Below are 24,259 nucleotides of genomic sequence, written 5' to 3'. Positions count from 1 at the left end.
GGCTGGAAACATGCTTAGTCTACAGAGAGTTGCTAGATTTTTTCTTTTAAAACAGACCTCTGATTTTATTTGTGTTGGGATTGGCAAAGACCTTCTCTTAATACACATCTATACTTTCACTGCAACTCATTCTCAGAGATGTGCCTAGGGTACTGAGAAGGTAGGAGATGCGGCCAGCATACCAGAGCCATATATGTTGGAGGTGGCACCTGAACTCAGGTCTTATAGACCTCGACACTTACTCTTTATGCATTACTCAATACTCCCTTTGTTGCTAGGTGAATCCTGCTAAACCAGTGCTGAGAACATCACTCAGGAAACCTCAATGCCTTAGTCGGGCATTCAAGGCCTGCCACAATCTGGCCACAAATTACTGGTTGAACCTTAGCTGATAGTATTTTCTCTTTCAAGTATATATATATATATAATACTAAATATCTATCTGCTTGTTGTTTCCTGAACTTAGGAATTTGTTCTATGCTTTTCCTCACACCATTCCCTAAGCATAGCATGCCTTCTTTCTCAAACTTTACCGATTCTTTAAGGACCAGTTCAAACCCTAGCTCCCTCATGTACCCTTTGCTGATCCCTTCCCCTCCCAGCCCCATCACCACACCCAAAGTTAGGAGATCTTTTCCTCCATAAACTCTCTCATCATGCTGTCATCACAAAGCTGAGAAATATCTGCTTTGTGCAATATGCTATGCAAATTACTGGGAGAAATATAAAACAGGATGCAGGAGGGCCCTCAAAGGGTTTACAATTTACTGAGAGGGATTAATTAGGCTCACAGGTAAGGATCATCTCCATTAAAATACCTTAGCATTATAAAGTTCTACAGTATTACAGCGCAGAAGGGATTGGGTCACTTCCACCAGAAGGGGAACCATGTAACAATGCCTAACAGCCAAGACCTTTGGGTGCAGGAGCAGAGACAACACTCACACACTTGTGCGCCTCATTTAGTGTTGGTCATTTTGCATAATAATTAGTGATGCTTGTATTTCACACAGGATCACAGGAAGTGGACCCAAGGGGGGCCCTTGGTCAGTTAGTCCAACTTCTGAATTTTACAGATGAGCTTAACTGAGGTCCAGAGAGTTTGAGGGGGAGAAATTCCCTGGGGAATTTCTGGGTAACCTGGGTAAGCTCCCCTGGTTAGCTTTAACAGCCCAACACGACCTGGCCCCAAATCATCTTTTCTGACCTCAAGGGGCATCATTTCCCTTACTGAACACTTAAAATTCAGCCAAACTGGCCTCACAAGACATATGACTCCAGCGCCTTCGGACACTCCCAATGCACACCAATGCCTTTCCTTTAAGAGGCAGTGAAGCCTTTTCCAACTCCCTCCCTGCCAGGGCCCTAATCTCCACTGCTCAGGCTGTACTTGTATTTTTTAATGTTATATTTACACTCCATGAATTTGTATGTCTATGTGCTGTTTTCCACCATTAGAAAGAAAGCTCCTGACAATTAGGAATTGTTTCATTCTTTATACTTGTAACCCCAGTACCTGGCACACAAGAAGCTGATTTACATTTGTTAATTCTCTAATAACTGGTGAGATCAGAAAATTCAATTCAACTATATTTGTTTGATGGCTGGCCACTATAGGAGGTCAGATCCTCTACAGAGAGAGAGGGAGGAGAAAGCAATGAAGCAGAAAGCTCAAAGGTCTGGATGATAAAGGTGGCAAAGGCTCATGGATGATGCTCAGAGCCCCATGTGTGGATGACACAGGGTGAGGCAGAGGGACATGGGGTTTGAAAGGGTGAATCAAGACTGGTCAAAATGTGGAATTTGTGGGGCATGGCCCTCAGGGAGACCGGTCTAAATCTGAACATTAATGTAAATGAACAAAATCTAGCCTGTGAAAGAATCTCTAAGTTGTGACATACACGGCAAAAGACAGCAGTGGCAGTGAATCCCACGCATGGGTGAGAGGGATTGTTATTCTTCCAGTGAATAAAGAAGTCATAAAACCTTTGCATTTCAACAACACAGCAAAATGCTTTATGTCTCTGGATATAAAGACATGTTACAGAATATGATGGGTCCAACAACGAACTGAAAATCTATACCGCGAGGATGGCTTTGTTAAACCTGGTGATGCTTGGCCACAGTAACTGTCCCAGGGGGGCAGCGACCTCCACTGGAGGAAGGAGCACTGCCAATGAAATGTCAGGTCACTGATGCAATCACTCTCAAAGATGGCTGAGCTGCTCATTGGGGGTTCTAAAGTTAGTTCTTTATAGGAGAGAAAAGACCAACTACTACAGATGAAGAGCCAAGAGCTTTCTTGGGGTGGGGGTTATGAGAGTGATCCTGTCAGGGAAACAGCTCCTCATTAACTGTGCCAGGCCAGGCCTTTCTCTGTCTCTTCTAACCACCCCCCACCCCCACCTCCCCATGACCTCATATACTTAGAAGGGAAACCAGCAATGGCATTACTTCTCTTGTACACAAAAAGGCATTTTTAGAGTCACATAAGAGTTAATACATTTTTTTATTTCTGTACTTGAGCATTCATATATAAGGGTCAGGCATATGCTAGAAAAAGTAATGAGACCATGTGGAGAAAAAATGAGGTAGTCAACAAGAAAATCAACCTCATTTATAATAATATTCTAGTGATCAGCAGGTGCATAACTCTCAGCTATGGTCATTAACTGTATTCATTTCACATTTAACATCTACATTTGCAAAACATTTGAAAGTAAAATTACTTTTCAATTCAATTTTCAATTCTATTTTATATTTTCATCTGTGATTGACTATTTTTCCCTCACAATGGCATGTGTAGGGAGAATGTGAATAAATGGTGGTAACTACCCAAGAGAATGAACTCATTGGCTCCGATTACCTCTTCACTTTGTTCCTTCCTGTGTGTACAGTCACTTCCCACTATTTATTACTGTTCTCTCCAGGCATAGAATGAACTTGGTGTGGGGGAGGGTGAGAAAGGTCTGAGGGCACACTGCTGAAGGGTGGACTTGTTCTTAAAGCTGAAGTGTTTCTTCTTTGTCTTGGATGTCTTTACCTATACATTTCTCCTATCTGAAAGCCCATCTTTCAATAATGTGAACGAATAATCAATTTCTATATAATACTGGATTTAAAATGTTATCATTGATACCCTACCACAAACAAACAGCAGAGTATGTAGTATGAAATCTTAAATACGTATGTGATGTTTAAGTCTCTACATCAACTGGTGCTGAGAACTTCAAGGAAACACGTGAGTGGAGAAGCAGGTTCTTTAACCTTCCTCATCAATCAGGTCTGACATTTCCTAAGCCTCACTGGGTGGGGGGGAGAGATTCTTTCTTAACTCTTCCTTAGGTCCCTCCGGCTGGGACTGCTCTGGCCTCAGCAGGGAACAGGTGGCTCTTGCAGGCCTAAGTCACTGAGCCATGTTCCCTTTAATAGTTGGAATTCCACTTCTTCCAGTGGCAGATTCAGAGAAACAGGAAAAACCTGTGCAAATTTCTGGGGAATGAAATGGGCAGAACCAGGACAACTGATACAATTCCCACAAAAATATCAAGGAAAACAACTGAAAAAACGCACCTATCTGATCAAAATGACTAATCATGATTGAAGGAGACTTCCGTGCTGAAGCATGGGCACCACTGATTTTGGAAGAAAAATGATCACCTAGAGAATGATGCATAGCACATGCATTTTCAGACATGAATAATGAGTTGATTTGTTTTGCTTTAGTATTGTTACCAGGGAGGGCATCTATTTGCTGGGAAAAGCGAGAGGAGAGGGTGAATTAGTGGGTAATGATTGATGAACATGCCAAAAAAAGAACATCACTAAATTTTTAAAAAAATACAGAGAAGAAACAAAAGGAAGTATAGAAGGGTCCACAAGTAAACAGAAGAATTTTGCTACTTTGTTAAATTTAATAAATAATACCTAACACACACACACACACTCACATGATGGAGGGGGGGGGCGGGTAGAATAAGAGGGAGAGAGAAGGGAGAAAGAAAAAGAGGGAGAAGAGAGGAGAGGGCTTTAATGCTTGCAAAGTAGTTGACACATATAATCATCTGATCCTCACAGCAACTATGGAAGGTAGGTGCTACTCCTATCTCCATTTTACAGTTGAGGAAACTGAGGCTGAGAGAGGTAAATGACTTGCCCAGGTCAGACCTGCCATGGCTGAACTGTGATCAGCATTGGTGGAGGGAAATATCAACGTCAGTGAGATCATTCAAGTGCACAGGTAAAGATGGGGAAATCCAAAGGCCAGGCTCCCTACTCAGGTGGAAGGGCAGAAATGAGCAGCTCTTAATTTACTTTCATTTCCTTAATCAAAGAGATGTTAGTACTAAAAAGGACAGAACAAAAATTGCCTAACACACCCCCTCCCCCACACCTCAAGGAAGTGAGTTCCTAAGCTAAGCAGCAAAAACACAAGTCCCCCCAACCCCCACACGTGCCCATCTCCATGACAACCTTTGCTGTGGCGAGTGCCATTTTCTTTCCAGTTGCCCATGTGACTCTTCACTGCTTCCCCTTCCCCTCTAATACCTGCCAAGTCCTAGCAATTCTGCCACCACATCCCTGTCATCTGTCTCCTCTCCAGTCCTACCACAACCATCTCACTCATACCCTCCTCACCTCTCATTGGAGCTACCGTAAGAGCCTCCTAATGGTTTTCTGTCTACTGTCTCTTCCCTCTCTAATCCCACTGTGGCTCCCTATTGCCTCCTTGGTGAGACAATTAAAGGCCTTCACAAACTAGCACCCATCTCTCCAGATTCACCTCACCTACTCCCTCACACTCTTGTTCTAGTTAAAGTTTCCTTCTTTCTGTTTTCTGCACCCAGAACTCTATTTTACGTCCCAGGCCTCTGCACAGGATGCTCACCCTGCACCAGGAATGACCCTTCATGGCCAAGTTCAAGCACCACTGCCAAGAAGAGGCCTCTCCTTGCCTCCCCATGCCCAGTCATCGATGTTTATACCGCAATTATTTGGCATTTCCTCAGATGGATATGCAGTGCATCCCCTCCATCAGAATTCTCCTTAAGTTATTTTCTGTAACCCCAGCATCAACACTGGACCTGGAAAGGTGTAGATGATACTTTATCAATACTTGTGAACTACAGAACAGATGGCCTGTACACAAGATGCGCTGGAGGAGACAGAGTGAGGCCAACAGCTGCATGTTGGTGAGGATCCTCTCAAGAGAGCTCGCCTGAGACTCTGAGCAAGTAAGTGACTTGTCCATGGGTACAAAGAGAGGTAGGAAAAGGTGGAGGCAGGACTACAGGGTCTGAGATCAAGAATTGGAAAAGTCCATCAGCCCCCAACTCCATCTTTATACACAAGAGGAAACTGGGGCCCAGGGAAGTGATGCTACAGATGACAGTGCAAGGGCAGAAGGCTGGAAAAGCACACAAGACAGAAAACACACACACACACACACGAACAGATTTAATTTTAGGTTTGGTGTTTGTTTTGACATAAAAAGTACCACAGATGAAATTATTCATTTTACTAGTGGATGTATTTTAGATGGATCCTTTAATTTGCCTTAATTTTGTAAAAGTTTCAAGTTTAAAATTTCTTTTCATTGAAAATAGATTGTGTTTTGATAAATATAAATATTTTTCCTAATTGAATTAGGCAGCATTTGGGAAGCAAAGTGCTGAGGGAAGGGGCTAATCCTAGAAGGGAAACAAAATCTCCTTACTCTGGAAAGGAAAATGAAATCTTAAGTCCATAAGGCCACTGAACACTGTTCTTTCCCTATTCACAGGTATTTTGCAATGTTAATGATCAAATAACATGGTTATGAGCATGAAAGAAGACATACGACAATAGTATGGTCAGAGAAGACAGCAGAGTGATGGGATGAAAGGACCTGGCTTCCGAAGGTGCCTCTGGGGCTCGCTCTCTGCATGACCTTGGGCAAGTCAGTCATCTAAGCTCTCAGCTTCAGTTTCCTCATCTGGAACATCAAGGGGTTGGACTAGGCAGCTACTGAAGCCCTGTCTAGCACTACATTTATGGAGTTAGAAACATGACACTTAGCTAGGATTCCTGCTGACATAATTCTGACAAGATTTTTTGGTAGATTGTATAGAATGAAAAACCCTGCTATTTTTGTGGTTTGATTTCTCAAAGGTCTCTAATGTTTATTTTGATATCTTTTAATGGACATTTCTAGCAATTATTTCCCTGACATCTTAAGAGCAAGTTGAAATTGTGATTCTAGGGAGATTGCCTTTTTAAAGGGTCATTTTTTTAGCTCAATTAAAAAAAAACGCACCCCACTAAATAGCATATATAGAAAGATGTGGATAAACTCTTATAAATACTATAAAAATCTATTATTTGGTCATTTTCTGTTTCTGCATAAGAGATTTTTATCTGTAGAGAAGAAAAAAAGCCATGCTCCATGTCCCCATTTCCTTAAAAGTGAAAATATCTGTTAGAAAATATTCGGAGGACTGAAATAAAATAATTGGACCATTTAAATGAAAGGTTTACACCCATTTATTTTTTTACTGCTGTTTCTACATCAATAGCATAAAATCACGTGTTTGGTTTGTGACTCCTGCCACAGGCAGATCAGTCATTTGCAGAGCTTCCTTTTTTATTAAAGAAACACGAAGGAACATGAGTCGTTATGCTTCTGGGAGTCTGTGATATAAGAGAACATTGTGATATCTACAAATGTCATTTCAAAGCCTATGTTGAGGCTTCCCGAAGTCTAAGGGAGAGACGTTTCAGGACTGAATATCTGGATATCCAAGAGCAAACCTAAGCTCATTTTAATTTTCAATATAAATGATTAAATCCTTATTACTTTTGCTAAAATTTACTGTAAAATGAAAATTTCACACACACACACACTTTAAAAATCAAATTTCTCCAAGGCAATTTTCAATCAACAAGGTGGTATCGAGGCATTTGGTGAGTAAGAAAATGGGTGGGAGACTACGGCTGAATTGTCAGCAGCAGTAATAAATGGCACTGGCTAAGGTCTTCAGATTTGCCAAATCCTTTCTATATACCATCTCATTAGATCTTCACAGCTACCTTGTAAGATATTTTCTCCCTGTTTTATAGATTAGTTGACAGGCTCAGCAAGTAACTTCCTCAGATTCTTAAAATTAGTTTCCTAGGCAGAATTCAAACTCAGTTCTCTCTACTGCCTCCAAATTCAAGTGGAGTACAGCCACAAACATTTGTTAAACACCCACTACATGCCAGGAACTGTGCTAAACTTTAGGGATACAAAGAGAAGTAAGAAACATTCCCTCCTCTCAAGGAACTCATAATCTAGAGAGAGGGCAACATGACAACAATTGTGTACAAACTAGATACAGACAGGATAAACTAGCAGTTGCCCCAGAGGAAGGCACTAGTAGGAAGGAACTAGGAAAGGATTCTTGCAGAAGGTGGTTTTTCATTGGAACTTGAACGAAGCCAATTGACTTAAGAGTTGAGGGGAGGGGATTCTAGGCATGGGGGAAGAGCCAGTAAATGTCTGGAGTGAGAGGCATGGAGTGCTGTGGGTAAGAAAAAGGGGGCCAGGAGAGGGAAGTTAATGGAAGTTCTTTAGGAGTTAGAATTGAGATGTATTTCTAAACTCAAGTTGGGGGGAGTGAAAAGATTGGGGCTCAGAATTGCTCTGAGTTCACCCTCAGTCGGCAAATATTTATTAAGCACCTACTATTAAGTATGGTGCTCAGAGCAGAAGATACAGAAAGGCAAAAAAGAAAAAAGTCCCTGGCCTCCAGGAGATCAGTCTAAGCGGGGAGCTGTCGGAGGCTCACACGGGATAGATCATCATATAGCTACTATCAGAGTCAGAATTCGCACCAGGGTTTTCCCACCTCCAAGGCTCAAGAAAGAGATCATGGTGACTAGCTTCCCTGCCCAAGGTAATACTTTTACTCCTCTCTACTTCCTTCTCTATTGCACTCCTTAGAGAGCTGTCTCAACCTCCCCCAGCGCTCTTCACTCCCACCCTCTCAACAGAGGATCTCTCCTCTTACTTTACACCACCCCCCATGGTCTCCTCTGTTAGGGTGTCTAGAGGAGATGGCTCTTTTTTCCACAACACTGTCCACACAGTAGGTGGTTAATAAATGATTGTTTCCTGGCCAGTACGTACCTCTGATCCCCTAACCTCTTGTCTACCATCCCCTCAAACTGCTGCCCCACGTTTCTTCTCCCTTTCACTACCAAATCCCCCAAAAGCAAGGGTCACTTGTTGCCTGCATTTGCTTTCTTTTAACTCACTGCTCATACTCAACAGAAACTGCTCTCTCCACTTATCAGGGACCTCATTCAGCAAGTTATATTTGAATTTCTATACAGATCTGGTCTTTTCTTCAACATGAATGATTGAAAGTCATATATATCATTGAATGACCATTTTTTCCCTTGAGGTATTATACTCAGATTTGTTGGGTAGATGATTCTTGGTTTCAATCCCACTTCCTTTGACTTCTGAAATATCTCATTCCAAGTCCTATAATTTTTAAATTATTTTTCCTGGATCTATTTTCCAGGTCAGTTGTTTTTCCAATGAGTTGTTTTATATTATCTTCTATTTTTTCAAATTTTTGGTTTTGTTTACTAACTGCTTGGTTTAACTCAAAGTCATTCATTTCCCTGAACTCAATTCTCTCTTTCAACGAATTATTTTGTTCAGTGAGCTTTTGAACCTTTTCCTCCATTTGGCTAATTCTGCTTTTTAAAACCTCCTTCTCCTCATTGGCTTTTTGGACCTCTTTTTTCAATTGAGTTAGCCTCTTTTTAAAGCTGTTATTTTCCTCAGAATTTTTTTGGTTCTCCTTTAGTAAGCTGCCAACTTGTTTTTTAAGGTCTTCTATTGCCTGGGCCCAGTTTAAGTTACCTTTGGAGGCAGAGGTCTTGACTTCCTCTGACAGTATGCCTTGTTCTTCCTCATCTGAAAGGATGGGGGGAGACACCTGTTCCCCAAGAAAGTAACCTTCTATGGTCTTATTTTTTTTTCCCTTTTTTTGGGCATTTTCCCAGCCAGTTACTTGATTTCTGAGTTTCCTCTCCACAGTCAGCTTGTCTCCAGCTCTGTCAAGCCAGCAATTGGGGGCTGGGATTCAAATGAGCTGCTCCCAAGCCTCAGGGGCTTTCAGTGGGGGCAGGGCTGCTATTCAGTGTGAGATTAAGATCAGCAGCTCAGATGAGGGCAAGGCCACCACACAGGGTTCAGTTCCCCCAGTGGGTTTACGATGAGACCTTCAACAATGGATGCAGGCTACTGCCTGCTTTGGGAGCCCCGTCTGCTGCTGCCTCTACTGCTGCCACCTGAGGGGGCCTAAGTTATGGGAACACCCCACTCCCCTCTCAGCCAGCTGAAAAGACTCTCTCACTGACCTTTGGAGCCTGTGGGTTGTGGGAGTTGCGCTGCTGCTGGAGATTCTGTCCCTGAAGCCTGCTCAGTTCTGCTCCTCTTGGTGTCTTGTGGCCAAGGCAGGGCTGGGCTCTACTTCACCTCCGGTGAGTGACAGACCTTTCCTGTCGGTCTTTCAGGTGTCTCTGGGACAGAAATCTCCTCCACTCCATTGTTCTGTGGCTTCTGATGCTCGAGAATTTGTTGAGAGTTCTTCTTTACAGGTATTTTATGAGCTGTGGGGTAAGAGCTAAGTGTATGTGCTTCCTTCTACTTTGACACCTTGGCTCTGCCCCACCCCTTTCTTTCAAAGTGCTCAAGAGCACTCTGTGCACTAACATTTATTAACAATAAAATATTCTTCATAGATTTTTTTATTTAAAAATTTTTCATGTGGTAATAGTCATCTTCAGCCTATCTGAGGAACTGTTTAATAAAACAATTTGGCCTGCTTGCTGGGCCTTAGCTCTGGGAAACAGTATCTCCACAATATTTTTTACAAAAGACAAGACTGAATATGTGGGGTGAATAAGTGAGGAGCCAAGAAAGACATCAAGGCTGCTAGCCTGGAAAGATGATGGTATCCTTAATAGTAATAGAAAAACTGGGAACAAGGAACAGTGAAAACTTTTGGATGTGCTTATTTTGAGATACCCATGGGATATGCAATTTAAGATGCCCAAAAGACATGGAGTGATGTGGGACTGAAGCTTAGAAGAGAAATTAGTGCTGGATATGTTTATCTAGGAATCATTTGCACAGAGATGATAACTGAACCTATGGAAGCTATTGTGATCACAAAGTAAGACAGTAGGGAGGAAAAAGAGAAGAGGAGCCAGGACAGAGCCTTGAGGAATACCTAAAGTTAAAGAGTGAGACCCAGATAAAAATCCAGTCAAGGAGACTGAGAAAGAACAGTCAGATAGGCAGAAAGAGACCCAGAATGAAGCAATGTCATGAAAACCTACAGAGAAGAAGACATTCAAGAAGAGCAAAGGCTTTGGAGAGCCAAAGGAAATGCCACTGAAGTAGAAGGATTCCTGAAAGAAGACACAGATTCCAGGCACACAAAGGTGAAAGTTCCTTACAGTTCTGGGCTAGCCAGGTCACATCTGGACTACTGTGTTTAGATTTGTGCATCAAAGTTTAGTGAGGACACGAACAAGCTGAAAGGCATTCAGAACAGAGTAATCAGGATGGTCCATGTCATATGAGGATCAGCTGGAGGACCTACTTATAGTCATTTTTGTCCCTTCGAGGAGTCACCTGGGGGTAGGGACTAGGCCAGTGAAAAATGAATTACCAAAATGGCTGAACAAGCTGTGGTATATAAATCTAATGAAATATTACTGTGCCACAAAAAATGATGAGCAGGCAGACTTCAGAAAAACCTGGAAAGACATATAAACTGATGGTGAGTGAAGTGAGCAGAACCAGGAGAACACTGTACACAATAACAGCCACAGTGTGTGATGACTTTGATACTTAGCTCTTCTCAGCAATACAAGGATCTAAGACAACTTCAAAAGACTCATGATGGAAAATGCCATCCACATCTAGAGAAAGAACTTTAGAGTCTGAATGCAGATGGAAGATACTATTCACTCTCTTTTTGTTATTTTGTTTTGTTTCTTCTTTCTTGTGGTTCTTCCCATTAGTTCTAATTCTTCTTTTCATAATAATAACTAATGTGAAAATATGTTTACTATGAATGTGTAAGTCTATCAGACTGCATGCCATCCTGGAAAAGGGTGAGGAAAGAAAGAGGGAGAGAATTTAAACTCAAAATCTTATGGAAGTGAATGTTGAAAATTAAAAACTAAATTAATTATATTCCCTAGTATGGTAGGGGTCTGGGACAGATTTGAGGTTCAATCCTTTGGGGATCTGCCATTGAAGGGGAAGGAGTCAGAAAATGAGCAATAAAAAGTGAGACTATAAAGAAAAAAAAGACTGAAATTTCCAAAGATCTTAGATAACAGAAAACTCCTGGGCTTCTAGAAACACACTAATCAACAGGAAAACTATTAATAACAGAAGGGAAGACAAACTCCAGGATATCTGAATGAGTCCAAATATATATATGAATAAATACTGCAAGATAAAGAGAAATGAATCAACAGCTGATGAAGCAGAGAGATGGTCCTGTGAGAATGGAACCACGGCAGGATGTTCGAGAATGGTTCAAGGGAGGAACAAAAATCATGAAAGTAAAATTTATAACACGAAAAGCAGAAATAATTAAAAAAAAAACCCTTTGAATCCCTGCTAGCAAGACTTTCCAAAGAAACAGGGAAAAAACAACTAATTGAGAATACTAATAGACAGACAGTTCCTGGCATATATTAGGCACTATATAACTGCATACATACATATGCACACATATACATGCACACACACATATTCCTAAAACTATATAACTTCCTTCCTTAGTGAATCGTTGTCCATATAACCACAGTTCTAAAATATCAACAAACACCATATATTCTTATATTTTTACATCTATTCAGAAGAGCACAGATTTGTTTTTTTAAGCCCTAAAAGAATAGAATAAAAAAAGTTTTCTATTTCTTTCCTACCTTGCAGTGAAAAATTAGTAAGAATGAATTTTCCAATATATTTTTAGGCACAGAATATTAAGAAGAAATTTAGTTTAAACCAGATATTAAGATGAAAGAAACAAGGATTTTAAATTTGAAAAAAGATTTTTAATTTGAATAAGGCTCCTTTCTCAGGAATGTTAAAAATCCATATAATACTATCATGTCTCATTTAGCCAATAATATGAAAATGAAATTTTCTAAATGAGTAAGTTTTCCCAAGATCTGGAGATCACCTTTGAAAACCTTAATGGGCTTATAAGTCTTACATCTGGAATTCAGATCCAAATCTGACTCAAAACTGATCCTCATTCTGATAATCTACTAAGTTCTGTAACTTAGAAAAAACTAAACTATATGTATTTAAATCAGCAATGTAAATTAAGCTAAATTCCAAATCAATATAGTTTGGTCTACGAGCAGTTCCAGGTCTTTCCTATGGAGTAAAATTATGGGTATTTTTCCCAACTAAGATTGACTTTGCAATTTCTATTTTCATTCCCCAGAGTTGAGGTTTGGGGAATCTGATTCTGAGAGTGTGTGTGCGTGTGTGTACATATATAGATACAGACAGATATGAATGTAATTTGCTCTTTATTACTTAGGATCTCCATAAGACAATCAAAAAGTCTAAGCTATAGTCCCCATTTACAAAATGAAAAAACTAAACCAAAAATGAGGCTTAGTAACTCGTTCAACATTCCCAGAAAATAAGGGAGACTATGGCTAGAATTTAGATCTTTCAAGTCTGTCCCCAGGGTTCTATCCGTCAGACCCTAATGCTCCTTCTCTTCCCTCTCAGTACTCCTTGATGCCTATTTTAAAAAATGTAGCGACACTAAGCTGTATTTCACTTATGAATGACTTAATGATTTTACTGTAAATGACTTAATAAAATTCAAAAGGTGAGGGATGGAGCCAAGATGGCGGAGTAGAAAGACACACATACACAGGGTCTCCCCATACAGCCCATAAAATACTTGTAGAGAGGGACTCTCAACAAATTTTGGAGCAGCAGAAATGGAGAACAACAGAGTGGAGGAGATTTCTAGCCCAGGGTGACCTAAAGGCCCACGGGAACGTCTGTTGCACCAGACTCAGAGCGGAGTCCAGCCCAGCCTTGGGCCTGCTGCGGGGCTCACGAACAGCCCTCAGGGGTGGAATCTCCAGTCTCGGAATTCCCAGTCGCAGTAGCAGCGGGTTCTCAGATCCCTCAACCCACAGGCGCCAAAGGTCAGTGATGGAGTTTTTTCAGCTGGCCAGGAAGGGATGAGGGCCTTGCATAGCTCTGGCCTTAGGCAATAGCCTGCAGAGGCCACATTGGGCAGGTGCCAGCAGTTCTCAGCCCCTATATTAGCCTAAAAACCCCTGGGGGCATTGAGGAGCTGAGTCTTGCCTCTGTCCTGTGTGGAGGCCCTGGGGGAGCTAGTCTTTGTCTCACACTGAATGGTGGCCCTGCCCATCCAGCTTATCTGAAAATCAGCTCCCACTGCTGACTTGGGAACTGGAGGCCAGGTGGCTGTGGAGAGGTAACTGCTAAGATTCTGGGCACAAAAATCCCTCTCTGCATCCAGATCAGTACATCCTTGATCGTGCCACATTGGAGGAACTGAGATCTGACAGATTGCCAGAGTATACCCTACTCTTGGCAAATGATCCAAAAGTCAAGTAACTGGTTGGGAAAATGCCCCAAAAAAGGAAAAAAAAATAAGACCACAGAAGGTTACTTTCTTGGTGAACAGATATCTTTTCCCTTCCTTTCAGATGAGGAAGAACAATGCTTAGCATCAGGGAAAGACATAAAAGTCAAGGCTTCTGTATCCCAAACATCCAAAATAAACATTCAATGGGCTCAGGCCATGGAAGAGCTCAAAAAGGATTTTGAAAATCAAGTTAGAGAGGTGGAGGAAAAATTGGGAAGAGAAATGAGATGCAAGAAAAGCGGGTCAACACCCTGCTAAAGGAGACCCAAAAAAATGCTGAAGAAAATAACAGCTTTAAAAATAGGCTAACTCAATTGGCAAAAGAGGTCCAAAAAGCCAATGAGGAGAAGAATGGTTTAAAAAGCAGAATTAGCCAAATGGAAAAGGAGGTTCAAAAGCTCACTGAAGAAAATAGTTCTTTAAAAATTAGAATGGAACAGATGGAGGCTAATGACTTTATAAGAAACCAAGAAATCATAAAACAACTGACCTGGAAAATAGATCCAGGAGAGACAATTTAAAAATTATGGGACTACCTGAAAGCCATGATGAAAAAAAAAGAGCCTAGACATCATCTTTCATGAAATTATCAAGGAAAACTGTCCTGATATTCTAGTACCAGGGGGCAAAATAAATATTGAAAGAATCCACCATCACCTCCTGAAAGAGATCCAAAAACAGAAACTCTTAGGAACATTGTGGCCAAATTTCAGGGTTCCCTGGTCAAGGAGAAAATATTGCAAGCAGCCAGAAAGAAACAATTCAAGTATTATGGAAATACAATCAGGATAACGCAAGATCTAGCAGCTTCTACATTAAGGGATTGAAGGGCGTGAAATATGATCTTCCAGAAGTCAAAGGAACTAGGACTAAAACCAAGAATCACCTACCCAGCAAAACTGAGTATAATACTTCAGGGGAAAAAAATAGTCTTTCAATGAAATAGAGGACTTTCAAGCATTCTTGATGAAAAGACCAGAGCTGAAAAGAAAATTTGACTTTCAAACACAAGAATGAAGAGAAGCATGAAAAGGTAAATAGCAAAGAGAAGTCATAAGGGACTTATTAAAGTTGAACTACCTACATTCCTACATGGAAAGACAACATTTGTAACTCTTAAAACTTTTTTCAGTATCTGGGTGGTTGGTGGGATTACACACACACACACACACACACACACACACACACACACACACACAGAGAGAGAGAGAGAGAGAGAGAGAGAGAGAGAGAGAGAGAGAGAGAGAGAGAGAGAGAGAGAGAGAAAGTGCAAGCACAGGGTGAATTGAATAAGATGGAATCGTATCTTAAAAAAATGAAAATAAGTGGTGAGAGAGAAATATATTGGGAGGAGAAAGGGAGAAATGGAATGGGGCAAATCATCTCTCATAAAAGAGGCAAACAAAAGACTCTTCAATGGAGGGAAAAAGAGGGGAGGCGAGAGAAAAAACATGAAGCTTACTCTTATCACATTTGACTAAAGGAAGGAATAAAATGCACACTCATTTTGGTATGAAAACCTATTTTACAATATAGGAAAGTGGGGGAGAAAGGGATAAGCAGGGTGGGGGGGGATGAGGGAAGGGAGGGCAGTGAGAGGAGGGAGCACTCTTGGGGAGGGATAGGATCAAAAGAGAGAATAGAAGAAATCGGGGGGCAGGATAGGATGGAGGGAAATGTAGTCAGTCTTACACAACACGACTATTATGGAAGTCATTTGCAAAACTACACAGATATGGCCTATATTGAATTGCTTGCCTTCCCAAAGGGAATGGGTGGGGAGGGAGAGAGGAAGAGAAGTTGGAACTCAAAGTTTTAGGAACAACTGTTGAGTATTGTTCTTGCAACTAGGAAATAAGAAATACAGGTAATGGCGTACAGAAATGTATCTTGCCCTTCAAGACAAAAGAGAAGATGGGGATAAAGGAAGGGAGGGATGTTAGAAGGGAGGACAGATTGGTAATAGGGGTAATTAGAATGTTCAGCGTTTTGGCGTGGGGGGAGGGGAGAAATGGGGTGAAAATTTGGAACCCAAAATTTTGTGGAAATGAATGTTGAAAACTTAAATAAATAAATAAAATAAAATTCAAAATGTCTCCTCCATAATATCAAAATTCTTGTGGAGACCAATGAAGAGGCTCTCTCCCATAATTCTACAGTTTCCAATTTAACCCTTTCCTGTTTTCCATTTTCCTAGACTAGGGCTGGCATTAAGAGGCTATCCAACAAACTATCCCCACAAATAGTCATCTAGGCTCTATCTGGAGACATCGAGTAATGGACAAAATTATTACTCCTGGAGTACCCAATTCCACTTTTCAACAGCTCCAATATTTTTAGCTTTTTATTTAATATTTTAATTCTCCCCAATTACATGTAAAAACACTTTTAACATTTTACAAAATTTTTTGAGTTCCAAATTCTCTTGCGAAGGCAAACAATGACATAGGTTATACATGTATAGTCATGCAAAATATATTTCCATGGAAGTCATTCCGTGAAAGAAAACGCAGACCAAAAAAACCCCCAATAAAAATAAAGAAAGTAAAGAAAAAGTATCTTTGACCTACATTCAGACTCTACCAGTTCTTTCTCTGGAGATAAATAGAACCTTTCATTATAAGTACTACAGAATTGTCTTGGATCAGTTTATTGGTAAGAATGGTTAAGTTATTCATAGCAGACCATTATACAATATTGGTGTTACTATGTACAGTGTTCTCCTGGTTCTGCTCATTTCACTTTGCATCAGTTCATATATGTCTTTCCATGTTTTTCTGAGTTTCCTGCTCATCAGTTCTTAAAGCACAATAATATTCCACTACAATCATATACAACAACATTTTTAGACATTTCCCAACTGATGGACATCCCCTCAATTTCCAATTCTTTGCCACCACTAAAAGAGCTGCTATAAATATTTTTGTACACTTAGGCCTTTTTCCTTTTTGTTATTTCTTTGGGATAAAAATCTAGTAGTGGTATTGCTTGGTCAAAGAGTATGTGTCCATAGCTCCAAAATGCTCTCCAGAATAGCTGAATCAGTATACAACTTCACCAATAGTACAGTAGTGTTTTAATTTTCCCACATCCCTTCTAACATTTGTCATTTTCCTTTGGTCATATTAGCCAATCTAACAGATGTGAGGTAGTAGCTCAGAGTTATTTTAATTTGCATATCTCTTAGCAACAGTGCTTTAGAGCATTTTCTTACATATGACTAGAGATAGCTTTGATTAGTTTGTCTGAAAAACTCCCATTCATATCCTTTGACTATTTACCAATTGAGGAATGGCTCCTATTTCTATAAATCTGACTCAGTCTTCTATATGTTTGACAAATGAAGTCTTTATCAGAGAAATTCACAGTAAATTGTTTTTTGACAGTAATGATTACCAACTATATATTTTTCTTCATTCTACTTTTGTCACTTATCTTACTCCCTTTCTCTTTCCTTTTATCTTGTCCATTCTGAAAAGGGTGTTGCTTCTGACTTTTACCTCCCCCAAACTGCCCTCCCTTCTATCAGCCAACTCCCTACCCCCTTCTCTTATCCTCTTCACTTCGGGCTCTCCTATATGGCAAGATGTATGTTTGTCCTTCATTGCCAAAGAAGACCATGCCATCAGAGAAGTAATGACTTGACTTTGTTTCAAGTGAGAGATGGCTGTGCAGGTCACCACCCTCACTTCTCCTCCAGAGTCATCTGAATCCAGTGACCAAATATTCATCAGGATGACTGGAGATGAACCAGGATGAGGCAATTGGGGTTCAGTGACTTGCCCAAGGTCACACAGTAAATGAGTGTCAAGTGTCTGAGGTGAGATTTGAACTCAAGTCCTCCTGACTCCTGCCCTGGTGCTCTATCCACTGCACCACTTAGCTGCCCCAAATATAGTAAGATAGATTTCTATACCCAACTAAGAATGTATATTATTCCCTTTTTGAGTCAATTCCGATGAGAGTAAGGTTCACAGGCTCCCCTCCCAGCTTCCTGCATTTCCCCCTCTAGTGTCAAATCTCAAGCCTCTTTTATGTTAAATAATTTATCCCATTCTACCTCTTCCTTTCTCCTTCTCCCAGTGAATTCTTCTTTCTCGTCCCTTAATTTTTTTTTTCAGATAATCATACCATCACATTCAATTCACTCCTCTGCTTTCTGTCTGTGTATACTCCTTTTAACTGCCCTAATGAGAAAGTTTATAGGAGTTATAAATACCATTTTCCCATGTAGGAATATAAACAGTTTATCCTTATTGAATCCTTTATGAGTTTTCTTTCTTGTTTACCTTTTTATGCTTCTTTTGTATCTTGCATTTGAAAGTCAAATTTTCTATTCAGCTCTGGTCTTTTCTTCAGGAATGCTTGAGAATCCTTTATATTTCAGTGAATGCCCACTTCTCCCCTTGAAGGATTATACTCAGTTTTGCTGGTTAAGTGATTCTTAGTTAAAATCCTAGCTCTTTTGCTTTCTGGAATACCATATTCCTAGCTCTCAAATCGTTTAATGTAGAATCTGCTACAATCTAGTGTTATCCTGACTATGGTTCCATATATTTGAACTGTTTCTTTTAGGATGCTTGCAGTATCTTCTCCTGGATCTGGGAGCTCTGGAACTTGGCTATAATTTTCCTGGGAGTCTTCATTTTGAGATCTCTTTTAGAAGGTGATCTGTAGATTCTTTCAACTTGTATTTTACTCTCTGTTTCTAGACAGTGCCATTTTCCTTCATAATTTCTTGAAAGATGATGTCTGGCTCTTTCTTTGATCATAACTTTCAGGGAGTCGAATAATTCTTAAATTGTCTCTCCTGGGTCTATTTTTCAGGTCAGTTGTTTTTCCAATGAGATATTTCACATTTTCTTCTATTTTTCATTCTTTTGATTTTGTTTGATTATTTCTTGATGTCTCATAAAGTCATTAATTCCATCTGCCCAATTCTAACTTTTAAGGAATTATTTTCTTCGGTGAACTTTTGTACCTCCTTTTCCATTTGGCTAATTCTTTTCAAGGCATTCTTAACAATTGGAGTTATTGACTAATACCTTAAAAAACAGAATAGACCAAATGGTAAAAGAGGCACAAAAATTCAATGAAGGGAAGAATACTTTGAAATGCAGAACTGGTCAAATGGAAAAAGATATACAGAAATTCACTGAAGAGAACTCCTTAAAAATAGAATTGGCCAAATGCAAAAAGTGACTAGTTAGACTGAAACGAATTCATTCTGTGTTCCATACAAGAAAAATCTGGGGGCATCACAGTGCACAGAACACTGGGCATGGAGTCAGGAACAGCTTATTTCAAATCAAGCCCCAGTCACTCCTGGTCACTTCAGCTCTCTCTCAGTTTTCTCAAATGTAAAATGAAGATGATAACAGTACCTACCTCCCAGGGCTGCTGTGAGAATCAAATGAGATATTTGCAAAGCACTTAGCAATGCGCCTGGCACATAGTAAGAGCTATATAAACGTTAGCTATCTGAAGAAAGCTTTCATATATCCACTTAAATAACCCTAGTTCCTATATATTGGATATTTTGGAGCCCTCTTCTGGATGTTATTCTGCTGTTTGGCATTCGAAGCTGTTTGCCCCAGGTTCCTTCCTACCTTTCTAGTCTTCTTACACCTTATTCCTTGACATGCATTTTGCAATACCCTCCATTCTCTCAACTCTGAGCATTTTTTCTTGCTGTCCTCTATGCCAGGAATGCTGTCCCATTTCTGCTCCAACTAAAATCCCTACAGAAAGCATTCCCCTACTCTTACTTCCTAATTATCCTATATATAGCTCATTTTTATATGCTTGCATGTTCTTTCCCCTGTTACACAGTATGCTCCTTGAGGGTAGAGACTATCCTTTGCCTTTCTTTTTTTTTTTTTGGATCCCCAGTACTTACTGTACTGGGCACAAAGTAGGCATTTAATAAGCATTTACTGATTTGAATTCCCAAGTGTAATCTCCAGGACACAAAACTCCAGCTACAGCTATAACATAGTGGTGTTATGGCCTCCTCATTGATTCTTTACAATAAAAATGTCAAATTGATGGGCTGTGAGCATCCCACAATACTTCTGAGGGTAGCTCAAACCAAATGAAAATGTAACCTGGAAATATTTAATAAAATAAATGAAAATGCAATATGCATTTTTAAACTAAGTTAATATTCAGCCTACAAGGATCTTTATGTACAGACCAGTGGCTCCTATTTCTTTTTCAGTTTGACACCACTAATCTACTAAAGTTGCATCACTTCCTGGCAAATAGAGGGAGAAGAAATGGAAGCAGTGTCGGATTTTCTTTTCTTGGGCTCAAAGATCACTGCAATCAGTGAAAGCAGCCTTGAAAAAAATTGCTACTATTTTAGCAATCCTCACAAAACAAAAAATGAGGTGAGTGTGGCATGACTTCTCTTGGGGAGGAATGCTGGCTCTTTGTGATCATCCTTTTTCCTTATTGAATTGGTATAGAATTACCCCAGAAATCAAAATCAAGGTCCCTGGTCTCTACTTTGCAGATTGTTCCTGTCCATTTTTAAAAATCAGGCCATTTCCCTTTCTCCAATCTTGTGGAACCTTTCTCATTTTTCCTCATCTTTCAGGGACTTGTTGCTTGAATGCTCAAGAAAAAAAAGATACTAAGAGAGAACTAAACTGTCTTTGATGAATTCAAGTCTCCTGGTCCAGATGAACACCATCCCCCCTGGTCCTGAATCAACTGGCAGAAGTGGATGCTGATTTTCAGATCTATCCAGAATCTGGATCGGTCCAACCTTTCCAATCATATTTGTTACTACTTCCCTTCAAAACCTCTGTACACCAATGAAGTGCAAATTCCAGTGGCATGATATCTGAATACAATAGAATTTCATTTCAAATAACAGAGAAGGGAAAGGGAATATACATTTTTTGATAACCTTTTATGTGCTAGGCACTGTGTTAAGCATTTTTATTTTTTTGTTTAATCCTCTCAGTCCTGTGAATTAGGAGCTAGGTGGGCAGCTAAACACCTCAGAGGATAGAGTGCCAGGCCTGGAGTCAAGGAGACCTGAATTCAAATCTGACCTCACACTTACTAACAGCATGACCCTGTGCAAGTCACTTTACCCCTGTAATTCTACAATTTTCAAAAAGTGAAATGACAGAAATCACAGAGGATGAGAAGGCATGTACAGATTATAATATTTATATTATAGCATTATATCACAATATAACAATAATATAATTACATATAATATATATTATAGTATAGACTCATGCAATCATAATTAATTATCCTTATATATCCTTCTAATTTATCCTTATAAATTTAATTTGCTAATAGTTATGCTAGTATAATATATCTTAAAATGAGGGCTTAGCCAAAAGATTTAGTAGTTATCAAAGTGGATTATACTTAAAAAACAAAATCCTCAATTTTCTGAAAACTCTGATAATGATGTCAATCCTTGCTCAGATTTTTATTTCAAGATTTTAGCTGGGATCCTAGAATAATCCATACTCACTATATCTACAATGGTAAATACTAGTTTTCTTTGTAAAATAGGGTAAGTTGGTTATTTGTGTAGCCTTACAGACATGTTTTCTATTGGAAGAAAGACTTCAGAAAATACAACTATTTCCCAGAAAGTCCTTTAGGATAAAGTTATCCATTTTTAAAGCTTATCCAAATTCATGACAACGGTTTTCTGATATCAAGGCATATGGCTGGTATTTGATCTATTACTTATTCCAAACAGGAGGGAGTGTATGTCATACTTCTTACACCCTCATGAGCCAGAAAAGTACCATTATCTGCTTCTGCATGCACTCCATGTCCTACAGCTCGTACCACAGATACAAGTACAAGTCAACTGCTATTTTACGATTTCCAAATATTAAGCTATTTTTGCTACTTCCAAGAGGTAACAAAACTCAAAGAACTAAGCAGTTAACAACTGGCTACTGTATCCACAACAGATGGCTGCATTAACAATTACAGTCTTATTGCTGCTGTTTTAATGTAAAAGCAAAAATGGTATAAATTTCATGGTCAGGTACCTTATTCATTTAATTTGGGGGAAAATTATTTAGCTCAATCAAACCATTTCAAATATTTCCAATAAGACCAATACATTGACTTATCATGGGATAATGCTTCATTCACTCTCCATTTCACACCAGTAAACAAAAGATCAGTTTTTATTTCTACTGAAATTGTTTTACAACAGATAGGATGACTAATTTAAACAGTTGTTTACATATTCAATATTTATGACAGGAATCTTGCATGACTGGCCTGAAGCAGTGAGTTAGAAGGTTTAGCTCAGCTGCTGCCCAAAGTGATGAATAGCCTTGAAAAATTTCTTCTTTGTTGATCAGATCAATCACATAACAGAATGCAAGAACCAGCCTTAATCTGGATTCCTAATGACTTCATATGTATGCAACAATATGTTGTGAAAATATGTACAATAAAACATAATGTGATCCTTTTTTTTTTTAAAGTCATCACTAAAGACAGATGAAAAGACAAAGTGACTGGTAACATAATTCAACTTTTCCCCTGGATACTAACTATATTATTGAACTAATTTTATGATCTCTAAAATACATTGTCATCGATTATATGTGATATTTTGACACAGTCTGGGAATCACAGAATTTCAGCGTTGGAAGGCTCCTTGGCAGCCATTAAATTCAACCCATGCCCTGAAATGACATATTTTAAACAACTTAGAGGGCACCCAGAGAAAAGCAAACAGAGTGTCTGCAGGTTTTGGAGAGCATGTAATAGGATGGTCACTCAGATGAAGTGAGGTTTGATGCAGAGAATGTGAGCGGGGGCAGGGCAGTACGCACATGACAATTCCAGTGATGTATTTTAAAGGTTATCATATGGAAGATGAAATTGGCTTGCTTTTAACTTATTCACTGACACAGCTCACTAGAGCCCTCAGGTCTTCTCTATATCAGCAGGTTAACCAGACCTTCCTCATCTTGCACTTCGCCAAGTGCACTTGCACAGTTGATTAGTCCAAGTTCAGGACTTTGATCTTTATCTCTAGGATTCCTTTTCACCTTGCCAGGTTTACCTCACTCTGTCACCTAGCTCCTTGACTTTCTAGACTCACATCATCTGGAAGAAAAGAATCCCCACTCCAAAGTAGTAAAGTAGCCGTCCAGGCTCTTGTATCACGAAAACATCTGGAGATGGAGGGGAGAGGATCTGCTGCAGTGGAAGGCAGCTTGTTTAGTTCACTTTTCTATAGCTCTATATGTTAAGAAATTTTCTTCAGGTCAAACCTACACTGACCTCTTAGCATCTCTATTTCTGCCTTCTCGAGTGACAACAGCAAACCTAATCCCTTTTCTACAGCATGTTGGCCAGAGATCATTAAGAGAGGAGCAAGAAGGTGGTAGTCCAGGTTTTCTGTCTTGGTCAAAGTGCACATGGGCATCACGTTCAGTTCTGGTCACTGCCATTTATGAAAGACATTGGCGAGCTGGACAACACCAAGAGAAAAGATGCCATGTTGGTGAAGTGTTGGAAAGCTGGGCGATATGAAGAGGAGTTGAAGAACTCCTTGTTTAGCCTGGAGAAGGAAGAAGGGCATAGGAGTAGTCTTCAACTCTCTGACCCTTCCACTGTGCTTTCTGCAATTCCAGCACATAACACAGCACCAGAAACATACCTGGTAGGCCTAGAGTCAGGAAGACCTGAGTTCAAATTTGACCTCAGATATTTACTAGCTGTGTGACCCTGGGCAAGCCACTTAATCCTGATTGCCTTAGTTTTTTTACCTGTAAAATGAGCTGGACAAGTAAATGGCAAACCACTCTAGTATCTTTACTAAGAAAACCAGAAATGAGGCATGAAGAGTCAGAAACAACTGAAAAACAAAGATAACAACGATACTGACTGACTAGGAGAAACGGGCAGACATTACCAAGTGGAAATTCAGGGATGATATAAAGAGACACTGCCTAACAATGAGTGCTGTCTGGAAGTGGGTCTCAATACAAGGCTTCAAGCAAAGACAGAATGGCTCCTTGGCCTGAGCGCTGGCAATAAGGTAAGATTGTTCCGATGTGCTTCATAATGTTCCTGAGTTGTTTCATCCTCTTTTTAAAATCTTGCTGAAAGGACAGCTTTCTGGAAATGGGAGGAGGACTACACTGGGAAATTTAAGTGATGTTAAAACATATAATACTAATGACATTTATTTTTTTAAAAAAGAGAGTTATCTCAAATGACATCTTTGTCTCCCTATATTGGTTACTTTCATTAACATTTTATTAGTTAAGTGCTCGTTAGATAAGAATCATTAACACAGATGTTAATTTGCAGGGATTTTTTCAGCTTTCCCTGCTCCATGACTTAGGCAGGCTTTTATCCAGTTATTTCTTGACTAATGAAGTTGCTTTTAAAGCCTGGCTCTTCAGAAAACCAAGATGTCTGTCCCCAAACTGAAATTGTTGTCTAGGAGATATTCTGATATGTGAACTGCATGATACCTATAATTTATAAAACACACGAAAATAAAAAGGCAATCAAAAGAGAGA

General features: G+C 39.7%; 1 protein-coding gene across 11 annotated transcripts in view; it reads right to left on the bottom strand.

The window, feature by feature from the left end:
* The window catches only part of CFAP20DC (CFAP20 domain containing), a 215,152-nt gene that overhangs the window by 159,395 nt on the left and 31,498 nt on the right, over positions 1 to 24,259 (bottom strand). The window contains exon 4 of one of the 11 annotated variants that reach the window (XM_072598805.1): positions 9,397 to 9,648. The exons of 9 other annotated variants lie outside the window; for them this stretch is intronic. The gene's annotated coding sequence lies outside the window, so the exon portion shown is untranslated. Of the gene's footprint in view, positions 1 to 9,396; positions 9,649 to 24,259 lie in introns of those variants that run through there. One more of the 11 variants, XM_072598802.1, reaches the window with a different exon arrangement.

The sequence above is a fragment of the Notamacropus eugenii genome, chromosome 3 (assembly GCF_028372415.1).
Source record: "Notamacropus eugenii isolate mMacEug1 chromosome 3, mMacEug1.pri_v2, whole genome shotgun sequence".
Lineage (NCBI taxonomy): Eukaryota > Metazoa > Chordata > Mammalia > Diprotodontia > Macropodidae > Notamacropus > Notamacropus eugenii.
This window is presented reverse-complemented; position numbering and strand designations above follow the sequence as displayed.